The sequence below is a fragment of the Ictidomys tridecemlineatus genome, chromosome X (genome assembly GCF_052094955.1).
Source record: "Ictidomys tridecemlineatus isolate mIctTri1 chromosome X, mIctTri1.hap1, whole genome shotgun sequence".
Lineage (NCBI taxonomy): Eukaryota > Metazoa > Chordata > Mammalia > Rodentia > Sciuridae > Ictidomys > Ictidomys tridecemlineatus.
In genome coordinates this window covers 25457455-25471979 of record NC_135493.1, presented here as the reverse complement: position 1 = coordinate 25471979, position 14525 = coordinate 25457455, and the positions used below count along the sequence as shown (strand labels likewise).

The following is a 14525-nucleotide window of genomic DNA, read 5'->3' as shown; positions in this document are numbered from 1 at the left end:
TTCTGAGTCTTATCTTCCATGTGGCCCATAGCAATAGTCTTGTGATTGGTTTCTGGTCTTGACTCTTCCAATCCATTTTCCACACTACAACCAGGGTGAACTCTCTTTGTCACAAAAGTGATTATTAAAATCCCAGCCAGGTGCAGTGGCACATACACGCCTGTAATCCCAGCAGCTTCGGAGGCTGATACAGGAGGATTAAGAGTTCAAAGCCAGCCTTAGCAACAATGAAGTGCTAAGCAACTCAGTGTGACCCTGTCTCTAAATAAAATACAAAATAGGGCTGGGGATGTGGCTCAGTGGTCGAGTATTCCTGAGTTCAATCCCCAGTTAAAAAAAAAAAATTCTTCCCTTGTTCCTCTTTTCCTATAGCAGTGGCTTTTAGACTGTGTTCCTAGAAGGACTTGTTTCTGTGGTTGTCCTTTGGCAAGACAGAGACTTAACGAGCAATATACCAAACTTGGAATTTCACAAGTGACATTTTAAAAACCACTGGCCATGGGAGAGGGAACAATAGAAGTTCAGTGGATTATACAAAGGGTAATGAAGGGAAGGGAGGGGTTGAGTATAGGAAAGACAGTAGAATGAATCAGACAGAACTTTCCTATGTTCATATACAAAAATATGATCAGTGTAACTCCACAACATGTATAACCACAAGAATGGGATGCTAATTAGAATAAACTATACTGCATGTATGTATATGTCAAAATACACTGTACTGTGATGTAGACCTAAAAAGAACAAGTAAAAAGAAAAAAAAAACTAGCCAACAGGAAAAAAGAGAGATGCTGTTTAGTAGGACACAAACCATACAAGTCCTTCTACATGATCCTCAGCATACCTCTCTCTTCTCATGCCTACCTTCCACTCATGCCAATCTGTATAAAACAATATGCAATTCCTCTAAGACACCAGGCTATTTGATATTTGTGTCATGGCTTCTTTTCCTTAGAAGATCTTCCTATCTCTATCATTTGTTCATCTGATAATACCAAACTATCATTTTCTACTTCCCTAGAGTCCACACTGGCTCTAATATTACAAGCATTACCTCTTCCATGAAGCCTTCCTGATACGTGCTTCTCATTCCCTGACTAGATAACATTGATAGACTCCTTTGTGCCATTACTATAGCAATAATAGTAGTGGAAGTAATAGATAGTATTCAATGAGAATATACTATATTCTATGGCGGGCATTGTGCAAAGTTCCTTATGGGTCACGTATATGCCACGTTAAATCTTACAACACGATGATGTAACAGGTAAAAATTTTATCTCCATTTTAGAGCTGGAGAGACTGAAGTTTAACTATTTTCCTTAATCTACTTGCCCAAGTTATACAGCCAATATGCAGCAGCACTAGATCTTCTCATGTACTTAACCCCCAAAGCATATGCACTTAACTTCTGTAGCCCAAAGATCAAGCTGGTAACACGTCAGTCATGTAAGCATGGAATAAGAAAATAAGGAGTGGCAGGTTCTATGGAATTACAAAGGACAAGGAAGGAGAGAAGAGGAAGAGAGGAGGGTAGGAACAATCCTGAGTTATAAACAAAACATTTCTTTAGACTAATCCTGAGCAGAAGGCCAGTAGCTTGAGACTTCTGTTTCACACTATATGTAATTCTCAGTATTTTGCTTGTCATAAAACATAAGTCAGGATGATCTGTTGTAATAGTACTACCTGTATCTTTTTCACTACTGCAGACACCTCATGAAAGAAGGAAGGAAAAGTTTTACTTCTCATCTATATCCGAGACATGAAACAAAAGAGATGCATGGCAAAGGAGAAGGGAGGAAGAAGCACAAGTGGCCCACAGGAGAGGAAAAGAAGCCTAAGTACTCTCTGAAACTGGGAACAAGAGTGAGAGAAGTTTTGAAGTTTTTCAGGGACCTCACAAATGGCTGTAATTCATATGGAAGGACCTGTTACATATATCCAGAAAAAAAAAATGGTCACTGGACAGATATCCCATGATCTGAACCATACCTTTCAGCTATTATGCCTGGCTGAAAACTAGACACTTCTCAAATTTTCTGTACTGGATAAACTTCAGTGTACTAATTTTTTATTGCTGCTGTAATAAATTACCACAAATTTGATGGCATAAAGCAACACAGATTTATCTTAGCGTTCTGGAGGTCAGAAATCTGACATGGGTCTTGATAAGCCAAAATCAGGATGTCAGCAGGGTAGAATTCTTTCCCAGAGGCTCCAGGGGAAAATCTGTGCTCTTGCCTTTTCAAACTTCTAAAAGCTACCCATACTCCTTGTCCCCTTCCTTCATCTTCAAAGGCAAAAATGTCAGGTCGAGTTCTTCTCATGTTGCCATCTCTCTGTTTCTCTCTTTTCTGTTTCCTCCTTCTACTTTAAGACCCTTGTGATTGTATAGGTCCCACCTAGATAACCAGAATAATCTTCCTATCTTGAGGCCAGCTGATTAGTAACTTTAATTCCATATGTCTCATTAATTACTCTTTTCCATGTAATACAACATATTCACAAGTACTCTGCCTACCATAACCAACAATACCTATAAATTTTTTGAGTGGGGGGGCTATTTTAGATTATATATAACATTGCCCTACCAAGTAGGTTTTGATAGATGAATCTTTCTCATTTACCTTGTTTCCCAACTGTGGTACTGGAGATGGATCCTAGGGCCTCATGCATGCTAGGCAAACACTCCAGCACTGAGCTATGTTCCCAGCCCTAAATATTTCTCATTAGAAAAATAAATGCCATGAGCAAATGAATTCATATGGCTACACACCTACAACATTGATTATTTTATTTCTCTGTGTATAGGTCAATCCTCAACTTTCTACCATGAACTTTGGAGTGAGGACCGTGTACCCTAATGGGTTTTATTCCCCTACATCTAGCACAATGTCTGCCACCTTGTAGAGACAATGTCTGTCATAGTAATAAATACACGAACACTGCTTCATCTGGAAAAGAACATTTGTCAAGCTGTATTTGTAACTTAGTTCAGAACTGTGGAGATTTCATAAAATTAACCTAAGGCTTTAAAGGGGGAATCTCAACATACACTATATTAAAAATCCACTTAAAATAGATGTCAGAGGCATTTTTTATTATTTCCAAATTGGATCATCCATCAGTGGAATATGAAGCAAAAGAAAAGGAACTGCTCCCTCAAACCACATGAATTCTTACTTATATTTCCTATTAAATCAGTAAGGTGAGAGTCACTTCCAAAATACTATGATTCATGAACTTCATTTACCACTCTCTCTTTTGGTTTGATCAGAATAGCCATCTTTATATAGTGCTAGAATTGTTGATATTTTATTGCATTGCCACATCTCATTATTATGTATTAAATGCTATTATTTATGGCCTCTACTTAATCTGATGTGAGACAGAAAAAAAAATTATTGAAAGCTTGGCACCTCAAGAATAGGCATTTTATAGGGATGAAGGACTGACTAGGAAGAGTCAATGGTCCTTCATCTGCCCCTCAGATCATTAACTCCAAGTGGTTATTTGCTCCCAGACACTGTCCTGTGCCCGGGTTGTTATTGCTGTGATATGTAGATGAAAGAGAATATATTTTAAATGCTTTAATGCAAATTCAATGCTCATGAAGGGTGCCAGATTGAAAGCACTGGAGTCTGAAGTCATCGGGTTATGCACTTGGCTAGTTCCAAGATACAGAGAAATGCTTGACCTTGAATGACCACCTTGCAAGAGGGTAGAAAGAGTTTGCTAAACTTTAAGAGACTGTAAGTGGAGCAGCATGGAAGTATCTCCCAGTTAAGCATTTTTATCAAGGAAGAAAACTTGAAATGACTAGCTAAACTTAGACTTCAATCTATTTAGTATAATACCAGTACTGGCATATGAGGGGGTGGAAGAGTGGGTGGTAGTGGTGTTAGGATACACAATTGCTTTAAGTCAAAGAAAAATAAATGTCCTTTTACCAACTCAGAAAACCACTGAAATAAGCTGCAATCTTTAAAAGAACTAGTGCGTGTGTTCCAATTTAATCATCCATCTTGATTCCATATCACATACCTGAGATAAATCCTTAATTTTCCAAAAACTATAGAATATTTGAGCAGGAAGAAAATTGGAACTACCCAACCCAAAGATTTTAGTGTATACAGGAGAAAACTAAGGCTCAGAGAGGAGAAGTGTGCCAAGGGAGTAACATATTACAAATATAAGGCTGAGAGTAGAGCCCAGGCTTTGTGATTGACAGGCAAGAATTTTTCTACTATGCCATGTTGTCTCTAAAGAAGGAAAACTAGCTGCTGTCTGAACCTTTTAAATATTCAGTGTCATTTATTTTTTATAAGTGTGCATTCTTGGGGCCTGTCAGGAATTTTCCCCTCCATTCTGTTCTATTCATTCACATTAGCTAAGATCTGTGACACGTTTAAACTTTCTTAGTTTGAAAAAAATCCTGCAGTTAGTATCAAGCAACAGAAAAACTCATAATTCCAAAATTAAGAAAACTATTTTCACAAAAGACTCAATATCTGAAAATCTTGGCTTCCTTCCTCCATAAATTTCTATGATCTTATTTTTTGTTTTGAAGTGATATGAATTATTATCCTCTTAAAAACAGAACCTCTGGAAGAATGACAAATAAAACTATGTATAGTAAAGTTAAAAGTGAGACATATATTTTAAATTCCCATTACAGACTAATTTGAATTGGAACTCAATTAATGAAATCCTTAATGAAATTTTTAAAATATTTATTTAGTTAGTTGTAGTTGGGCACAATAACTTTATTTTATTTATTTATTTTTATGTGTTGCTGAGGATCGAACCCAGGGCCTCACACGTGCTAGGCAAGTGCTCTACTCCTGAGCCACAGCCCCAGCCCCACTCAATGAGATATTTTTAGAATATTTTTCAACAGGCAATGCAAAGTCTAAGAATTTTTATTTTTAAATATACTTCCATATTTCGCACTTAAAGAAAGTATCAAATGATGCCAACAACCAACTTTCCACAAATTCAGATCATCCTTTGACTTTATTATAACTTAGAATGTGAATTCATATTTGATCAATGAGGCATAGTACTGCCAAATATAGGAAACAAATAGTGAAAAAATGATGTTTTCTATTCCCTCTTTACTACCAATTAAATATTGACAAATATTCTTAATAAGAATTAAAACCAATGAGAGAGATTCCCCATCTTGCCATGTTTTCTTACATCTTACATCTGAGACAAGTCTGACTATAGAAGAAAACACATTTCCAATATTGCAGTTGAATTCTATCTTCATTGGCACTTTACCAAGAGATAAGGCACAGCACCTTTTTCCTGATAGTTGCTTAATAAATATTTATTGGGCATATAAATGAATAGGTGAAAGAACAAAAGGATAAATAAATTAATGCAAAATCTGTGTCAATATCAATATTTTACTGTGACTTTCCTAAAAAATCAAAGACAGATATTTCCTTGGTAAATTTTCTGAGTGAAAACATTTGTTCCATTGATATGGAGAAATGTCATATTTATTTGTACTCAGTGAAAAATACTAAATAGTTTTGCAAACATTCTCACTGGCCATTGTTATTCCTACACACTCTTAATGGTTCCATTAGTCAAGGAGTGTCCTGGTTTTAATATCTGTACATGAAAAAGGCACATAATTATTCAAACATATAGGACAGCCTGCATATCTGGTTTTGCAAAGACAATTATGGGGTATAGGCACAATCTTATCTATGACATGTACAAATAGATGGCAAGAAGTTTAAAACAATGCATTTCATTTACATAAAACTCAATATATATAAGATAATACCAGTGGAATTATCTATTCTTTTCACATTCTATAGCTATATGTTCAATTTCCAAAGTAAAGTTCAGTGCAGAATGCACATACCTTGATAGATCCAGAAGTTAAGGTAATCAAAAAGGAGACAGCTGAATAATGGTCACCCTTGTAGATCCTGTAAACAAATTAAGCCAAATTATCCTTCAAACATATGTACAAACAAGTCCAGAGTAAAGCTTATATTAAGGGAGAAGAGGAAATACATGTAGCATGGGCATGTGAGATGAGTGTATTGACTATACAAAAATTCCATTTTGTGATTCATAAGGGATGAAAAGTTGGCTTTTTAAAAAGTTCTGCTTGTAACTACAAACAATTATATTAACTTTGCTGCTATTAAAGAATTTCCATTTTTCTGCAGGTGAATGAAACCCAGGGCTTCAGGCATGCTAGGAAAGCACCTACCACTGAACCACATCCACATTCTCAAAGATTTTCTTATTTGTAGCAAAGTATACCTTGAAGAGTGTGGAACTCTTGCCTGCTCCACATTCTCCCAACAAAACACTATCCAATATTCATTCAACATACTACTCATTTTGAGATGAAATGTCCATGATTTCAAGATGTTTATAGCAATGTAAAGTGCATACCAATTGTAATTTCTTACATTAATATTGTCCTTTAGGCTGGGGCTTTAGCTCAGTGGCAAAATGTTTGCTTAGCCTGAGGCACTGGGTTCTATCCTTAGCCCTCATAAAAATAAACAAATAAAATAAAGGCATACTGTCCCTCTACAACTACAAAAAAATTAAAATATATAGTCCTTTATAGTTTAAAGAAAACAATCATATACATTTCATTTATTTCTCAAAACAACTCTGTTATTCAGTTAGGAAACTGAGACCCAGAAATGTTAAATAACTTGCACAAAGTCACATATATGGTTGGTTGGCAGAGCCAGGATTAAAATTCATATCTTATCACTTTCGATTCATTCCTTTTTTCAAAGGACCACATGATATCTCTTATTTGACAGTTTAAAAATGAATGTAAAATATGTCTTCCATGTGTCTGAAGCAGGAGTTGTGCTGTTATATAATGATTCCCACTATCTACTCCACTTAAGAGATACACTTCTTCCTGTAGTTTCTATAGTGTCTATATGAAGTCACAGAGAATTTTAACATACAAACTCTAAAAAACTTTCACCAATAATGTAAAATTGGTACAGTATTATGGAGGACAACTTGTCAATAGGGACCAAACCTTTAAAATACGCACTTCCTTTGATCCAGTTATTTTATATCCATACATTTATAAGGGAATCATCAGAGATGTAAACAAATGTGTGTAAGAATTTTTCATGATTTTTAATAATAACATTGGAAATTATCTAAATATCCAATAAATAAAAGTCGATTAAACAGATCAAGGAACAGCCACATGATTACTAACTAACCAACCCTTAAATATGACATGGGAACACTTAAGGGAACTTAATCGTCACTTCATATAATTTCTACCCATAGCTTTCATTTGCTGCTCCTAAATTATGCTTTGAAAGAGTTAAGGGAGAGAGAGACTATAATTTTTTCCTTACATATTTGGTTGTTTTTGTTTTCAATTCTGTCTCTCTCTACTCTTTACAAATGTGTGTGTGTATTAACATTTTATTGACAAAAAGATGTTCATAAAATACTGATAAATGGAAAAGTACAATATAAAGTACATTATGAAGTGTGTCCAGTGTAGAAAAATGTTATGTATGTAAAGTATATGATTCTCTTTTATCTGTGTATCCATATTTTCTAACTTTTCTAAAATGAACATATATTACCCATATATAAAAAAAGTTACATGTTTTGGATTTTTCAAAACTCAATTTAGAAAACGTAGTGTAGTGAATTAAAGCTAAAAAAAAAAGAAAAAAGACAACTTTAAACTTTAACATTCCAATACTGTATGATTGACACTTAATTAACCTTGTGGCCCCAATTTATCAATCAAGTAATCCCCAAATCTATTATTTTTACATATGAGGAAAAATGCAGTAGTAAGAACAATTTAATTTTTCTACCAGCAAAATGAGGCAGAATAAGACATTTAAATGCAATTTTTCAAAAATGAAGGTCAATAACATTATTGTCACCTTTGACAATGATCACCAAGGTGACCTTATAATTATAATAGAGTATCATATTATTACTAATGATCTCCAGATCCAATGCACTATATATAAATCATTCATAATAGACTGAAGTGGTGCTCTTGATTAGTTGCAGTCTAATTGCCTGATGTGCATTTTTCATCGCTGTTAATGTTGCTCAGAAAAGACATAGTTCTGTTCAAGTGTTGATGTGGTTCCATAATTGTGCTAAGTTAGAATCTTTCAAGGCAAGAAATTTCAGAAAGTACTTACATCCAGACTACAAAAACATTTCTGGCTCTTGTGCTGCATATACCAGAACAAGTCTGTAGAAATTGGCATCGTACCCATCAGGCTGATTCTGCAAGGAGGCTAGCAAAAAATGCTTTAAAAAATAAACTGCCCTATATGTAGCTTTTTGCCTTGGTGAGATACACAGAGGTCTGGGAAGCAAAAGTGCTTTAAAAAGATATAGCTCTTCTCTTCTTGCTTCTCAATTGACTTCAACTTGGAGCCTTTAGGAGTGTATCACCCCATTTATGATTAGAAAAGGCCAGTTCACAAGTTGATCTATATCAGATACCCAGGTTACTTGCCATCACTTAACAGTTCCCAATATGTACCACTTCTCTCACTTTTATCTCTCTATTACACTCAAGAGTTCATTTCCAAAAAAGGAACTGTTGGCAGTCTTAATATAGCATGTGGACTAAACTACCCTTTAAGAAAAAAATTTTGACAGCACCATCATTGGACTTAACCAAATAATGCATTCCAGAGGCAAAAATAACTGAAGCCACAAATGTTAGAAATGTATCTCACAGAACTGACTAGGTTTTGCTAGATCCTACAAGCAGAGTATTAAATCTAAATCTAGACAGCTCCTTAAGAGAGTATCTGGCCCAGGGCTAGGGATGTAGTTCAGTGGTAGAGTGCTTGCCTAGTATGCACTGAGGCCCTGGCTTTGATCCTCAAGACTGAAAAAAGAAAAATGAGAGATCATTTAGCCCAGCACCATTTAAACAGTGCCACTGCTGTTGCTTTAGTCCTATGTAGAGAAAAATCTACTTCCTTCAAAAAGAAAGTTCGTTCTCCATCTCTTAAAATGATCTATCAGTCAAGGTTGACTATGGAGTTGAAATGCATAAATTGCAGGTGAGCAGAAGAAAGTCTAAATGTCTTTTTTAAGATGTTGATATGAAAATATATATGTGTGTGAATATATATATGCATACATATGTAAATATGTGTATACGTGTACGAATAGCTCTCTTTCTCAAATGGATTTTAAAAGTATAATTTCTATTGGTTTAGGAAATAAAATTCTTACTTGTTTTTCAATAACTACTCAATTATATACTAATTATAACATCTATATTAACACTCTATTTTTAGGGGACCTTGGGCTGCACATAGGTCACACATTATTTTGCTAATGAGTATATCTTTACATATTGCTTTACATATTGAAACCCCTAATGCTGTTTTTTCTAATGGGACATTTACTCAAATACCTTGTAGAAAATAATGTTGTTAACAAGGAGGCAGTTTTCCCATTACAATGATCAGTGCTCTTAAACAATTAATGCTGTAACACTTTATTGTCACTTTCTTCCTCAGGGCCTAAAGAACTTCTAGGTTTATATTATTGGCTGCAGCTTCTTTTCTTTCTGGCAATATGGGCATTTCTAATGATGAGACCTGCCAAAAGTTGTCAATGCTATTTTTCTTCTTTTCCATTAGAGGTGACTGTGGCTGAATAGCTAAGTAATCTATAGTCTAACTTCACTTAATTGTTTTTACTACATGACATGAAGAAATATAGTGAGTAATCACTTCTTTTTTACATGAGGCAAAATGCTAGTGCTTTCCACAGCAATCTGAAGAAGACTTAACATGTCTAATTTCCCTTGAACCTGCTGTCCAAATCCTGACAGAATAAACTCAGCCTTCTTTGGTTCTGTAGTGAATGAAGACTAGATTGGATTGGTGAATCTCAATTATTTCCCTATCTGTGAACCTCTTCCAAAGCAAAGCAGCCAGAGAACAATGGTACAGTCAGAACTGGTGTATTCCTTTACCTCCAGTACATTTTCTCAAAAAAAAAATGGGTATATTCTTGTTATTTGTCACCAAATCCTCACTTCTCACGTGACAGTAATTATTTTGTGTTCTTTGTTTCCTCTTTTTGCCTTGTAAATATACTCTGTATGAAAATGAAAGTTATATAATATTATTATGTAAAATCTAGAAAATACAGTAAGTATAAAGGAAAGAAATCACCTACTATCCATATTCCCCAGAGACCATTTCATTTTTAGCACTTTTGGGCATTTTCCAGTATTCTTTTCTTTCTTACATATTGAGTAGATACAATTTTCTATCCACCTTTATCATTTGATAGTATAGCATAAACATTTTCCTTTTATCATAAAATATTTGTAAACATCATCTCTAATGGCCATAAAATATGTCATTTTCTAAATAGAAATTCCCTTGTTGAACATTTTGCTTTTTCACTTTTTCTATGGTTACAAATAATGCTTGGTAAAAATCTTTGCAAATGAAGTTACTTCTATGCTTCTTATCAGTTCTTCAGGACAAATTTCCAGGCAGAGAATCATTGGGTCAACTAGTATGAGCATTTTTTTTCAGTATTTTCTTTTCTTTTTTTAAGTTAGTTTCTTTTATTTATGTGTAACATTACTATTTATTTTGATGTAATTATAAAAGCCTGGAATATAATTTGCTCTTTCCAAATGCAGAGGCACATGCCTGTAATCCCAACTCCAGCAACTCTGGAGTCTGAGGCAAGAGGATCCTGATTTCAAAGCCAGCCTCAGCAAAAGTGAGGTGCTAAGCAACTCAGTGAGACTCTGTCTCTAAATAAAATATAAAATAGGGCTGGGGATGTGGCTCATTGGTCAAGTGCCCCTGAGTTCAATCCCCAGTACATCCCCAAAATGATAATTTGCTCTCATTCCATCCCCAGTACTTCACCTTTCCCTCCTGTCCTCCTCTCTCCCCCTGTTCCTTTCCCTCTACTAGTATGTACATTTTTAAGGGTTTTACTGCAAACTGCCAAACCTATACTGATATTTTATCATGTCTTTATCATTCATTCATTTATGCAACCAATATTTATTAATGATCTAGTATGTGTCAGGCACTATTCTAGTGATATGGAAGTAGTGGTGAACAAAAGGTGCAAAAATTCCATACACTCATGGAGTGCATATGCTAGAAGAGGTGACAAACTGTAAATAAACAAAACCCGGTGTGTGATACCAGTTAGTAATAAGAAATATGAAGAAATAAAAGCAGTAAATGAAGTAGGACTCATTTCACAGAGCAAGGTTTGAGGGGGAGAGTAAGACAAGAAGTCAAATAAATAGTGACCAAATAATGTATGGCAGTTGCCATGGAAAATATTTTTTAAAATTGCATTTTAAGTGTGATAAGAAACCATCTATTGGAGGACAAAGAACAGGCAAATCACATGATATTAATTAAATTTTAAAATTACCCTGGTTACTGAGTTGAAAATATATGAGAGCAAAAACTCAATGTAGAGGCATGGATGAGAAGACTATTTCAGTAGTTCAGATGTGGTTTGGTGTACAGACTTAACAATGAGCGAGGAGAAAACGACTCAGATAAAGGATAGAGGTTGAAGGCAGAGTCAACAGAGTTAACCATTTGCCAATTGCTTCAATGTCAAGTGTTAAAAAAGGAGAATCACAAATGACTCCAAGGTTTGGAACTTGAACAATTACACTAAGCATTATCTTATCCCCCAAAATCCTTATATTTATTGTTTCTAACTTGTATATGTGTATGCATTTTATTGTAGTGAGAACATTTAATGTATCTACCCTCTTAACAAAAATTTTTTAAGATTTCATCGATTTATTTGTTTATTTATTTATTATTTATTTCATACATGACAATATTGGAATGCATTACATTTATAATTATACATTCACAGCACCATTTTTCATAACTTTGTTTTTAAAGTATGTTCACATCAAATTATGCCATCATACATGAGCTCTCTTATCTTTTTTGCATTACAATTCTTAATACACCTTTAAACCACCATTTATCATGTCTCTGTTTGTATATAAGGTATGTTGACACCAAATTCACATCTTCATACATGTATTTTGTATAATGATGACTGTCTCCTTACACTTTCCTACATATTCCCCTTCTCCTTCCCTTTCCCTCTCACCCCTATTCCCTATCTAGAGGTAATTTTCCTCCCATGCTCTCCCTCCCTACCCCACTTTGAGTCACTATATCAGAGAAAACGTTCGGCATTTGCTTTTGGGGATTGGCTAACTTCACTTAGCATAATCTCTCTAATGCCATCCATTTCCCTGCAAATGCCATGATCTTGTTATCCTTTTTTACTGCTGAGTAATATCCTATTGATTAAGTGCCACATTTTTTTTTTATCCATTCATCCACTGAAGGACATCTAGGTTGGTTCCATAGTTTAGCTAGAACCAGCTTTCTAAGGAATCTCCATACTGCTTTCCAAATTGGCTGAACTAATTTGCAATCCCACCAGCAATGTATGAGTGTGCCTTTTTCACCGCATCCTCACCAACACTTGTTGTTAGTCTTCATAATAGCTGCCATTCTGACTGGTATGAGTGTACTATATGGTATCATTATCTATAGGCATGATGTACAGCAGATCTCAAGAATTTCTTTACCTTGCATAATTGAAACTTTAGGCACATTGAATAGCATTTATTTTGATTACTGAAGACTGCGCATTTTTCACATTTATTGGCCATTTTTATTTCTTCTCTTGAGAATTATCTTTTCATGTCTTTTCCCAGATGGCATGTTTAAGATCCTTTCCTTTCTTAGCTTCTATTTCATTATTTTCTTGATTGCCTCCTACCTCTCTTTTTTATTACAACTTCTTCTTTTTAAGGCTCATCTTATTTCACTAACCTCTAAGTACAGTGTTTTTCAAAATTTTATCTTTGCTTCTCTTCTCATTCTCTATATACTCCCTAGATGAGCTCCCCTACCTATTCCTACAATTTCAACTATTACATTGACTGATGACACCTAAACCTTTACCTCCAGACTTGACCTTCAGATATATAATCTCCATCTGTCACAATCCATCTCCATCTTATATCTAGGTGGTGTCTTACATTTTAAAAGTCCAAACCTGACCTCATTATCCTCACCAAAACTGACTTTTTCTTTTGTGTTCTCCGTATCACATAATAAGCCTCAGTATCACTCTTTCTTCCCATTAACTCCCTAAAAATAATCAATTTCAAAGTCTCATTGATTTTACCCTTAGAATAGTTTTCAAATTTGTCCCTTTCTCCCTATTGTCACTGTTACTGCCGTGGTCTGTACCATCATAATTTTTCACAGTTGCAATATAGTCTCTTCATTGGTCTCACTACTTCTACTCTTATTCCACTTCAACCTATCTTTCTTACTGGTATTACCTTTCTAAAACTCAAATTTGATCACCCCTCCCTCACTTTAAAGCCTCTCATCTAATTCAGTAGGCTCTACTACAATATAGAACATTACATTATTTTGGATAAACATCAGGAAATTCACCAATTTAAGGGCTAACTCTTCATACAGGATAATACCCATTCACTCATTAAACAAGTACGAAATAAACATCTTCAATATGTGAGGCACCTAGAAGGAAATAAAATGTATCCCTGACCTCTCTTCCCCATACCTGGATAGGAAATAAAAATGTTACTCTAGTCCTGGATAACTATTCTCTATTGCTGATTTATCCTTGTGCCCTTTATGTCAAGTAGATACTTCTTATTCTGACTAAAAAAATCCTACTACTGATTAAGAATGAATTCAAATAACCTATCCTTTACAAAACTAAATAAGCCTTAAAGTTTTCACAGCACTCTATTTCTCTACGAGGGCATTTTTTACATGATCAGAACATACTTCTGTGTCTGTCTTCCTCACTAAATGTAAGTCTTTTGAATGTTTTTGAATTCACCTGAACAGAGGAATTAATAAAAGTTTGTTAAATTAGAGAATGAATGAATAGAAGAATTATCAGATGAAAATTTTTTTTCATAAAGATTGTTCTATGATGGAAATCAGTATGGAGATTCCTCAAAAGACTAGGAATGGAACCCCCATATGACCCAGCTTTTCCACTTGTTAGTATTTATCCAAAAGAACTAAAATCAGCACACTATAGTGATATATGCATACCAATGTTTATAGCAGTGCAATTCTCAATAGCCAAGCTATGGAACCAGCCTAGGTTCCCTTCAACAGATGAAAGGATAAAGAAAATGTGGCATATATACAAAATGGAGTTTTAGTCAGTCATAAAGAAGAATGAAATTATGTCTGAAATAAGTTAGTCAAATATTTTCTCTCATGTGTGAATAGAGACATCAGAAAAAGGAATAAAATAAGAGATATTATGAATATAGAAGAGAGTGACCAACAGAGTACAGGAAGAAGATACAAAAGGAAGAAGAGGGGAGGGCATGAAGAAATACTGGGTAGTGAAATCTACCAAATTATTCTGTGTTCATGTATGAACTATTACAATAAATC

General features: G+C 34.7%; 1 protein-coding gene across 5 annotated transcripts in view; it reads right to left on the bottom strand.

Moving 5' to 3' along the window:
• The window catches only part of Tenm1 (teneurin transmembrane protein 1), a 780422-nt gene that overhangs the window by 755919 nt on the left and 9978 nt on the right, over window positions 1-14525 (bottom strand). For all 5 annotated transcript variants that reach the window (XM_040285140.2, XM_078034300.1, XM_005319330.4 and 2 more), the window contains exon 2: window positions 5888-5954. The gene's annotated coding sequence lies outside the window, so the exon portion shown is untranslated. The remainder of the gene's footprint in view (window positions 1-5887; window positions 5955-14525) is intronic.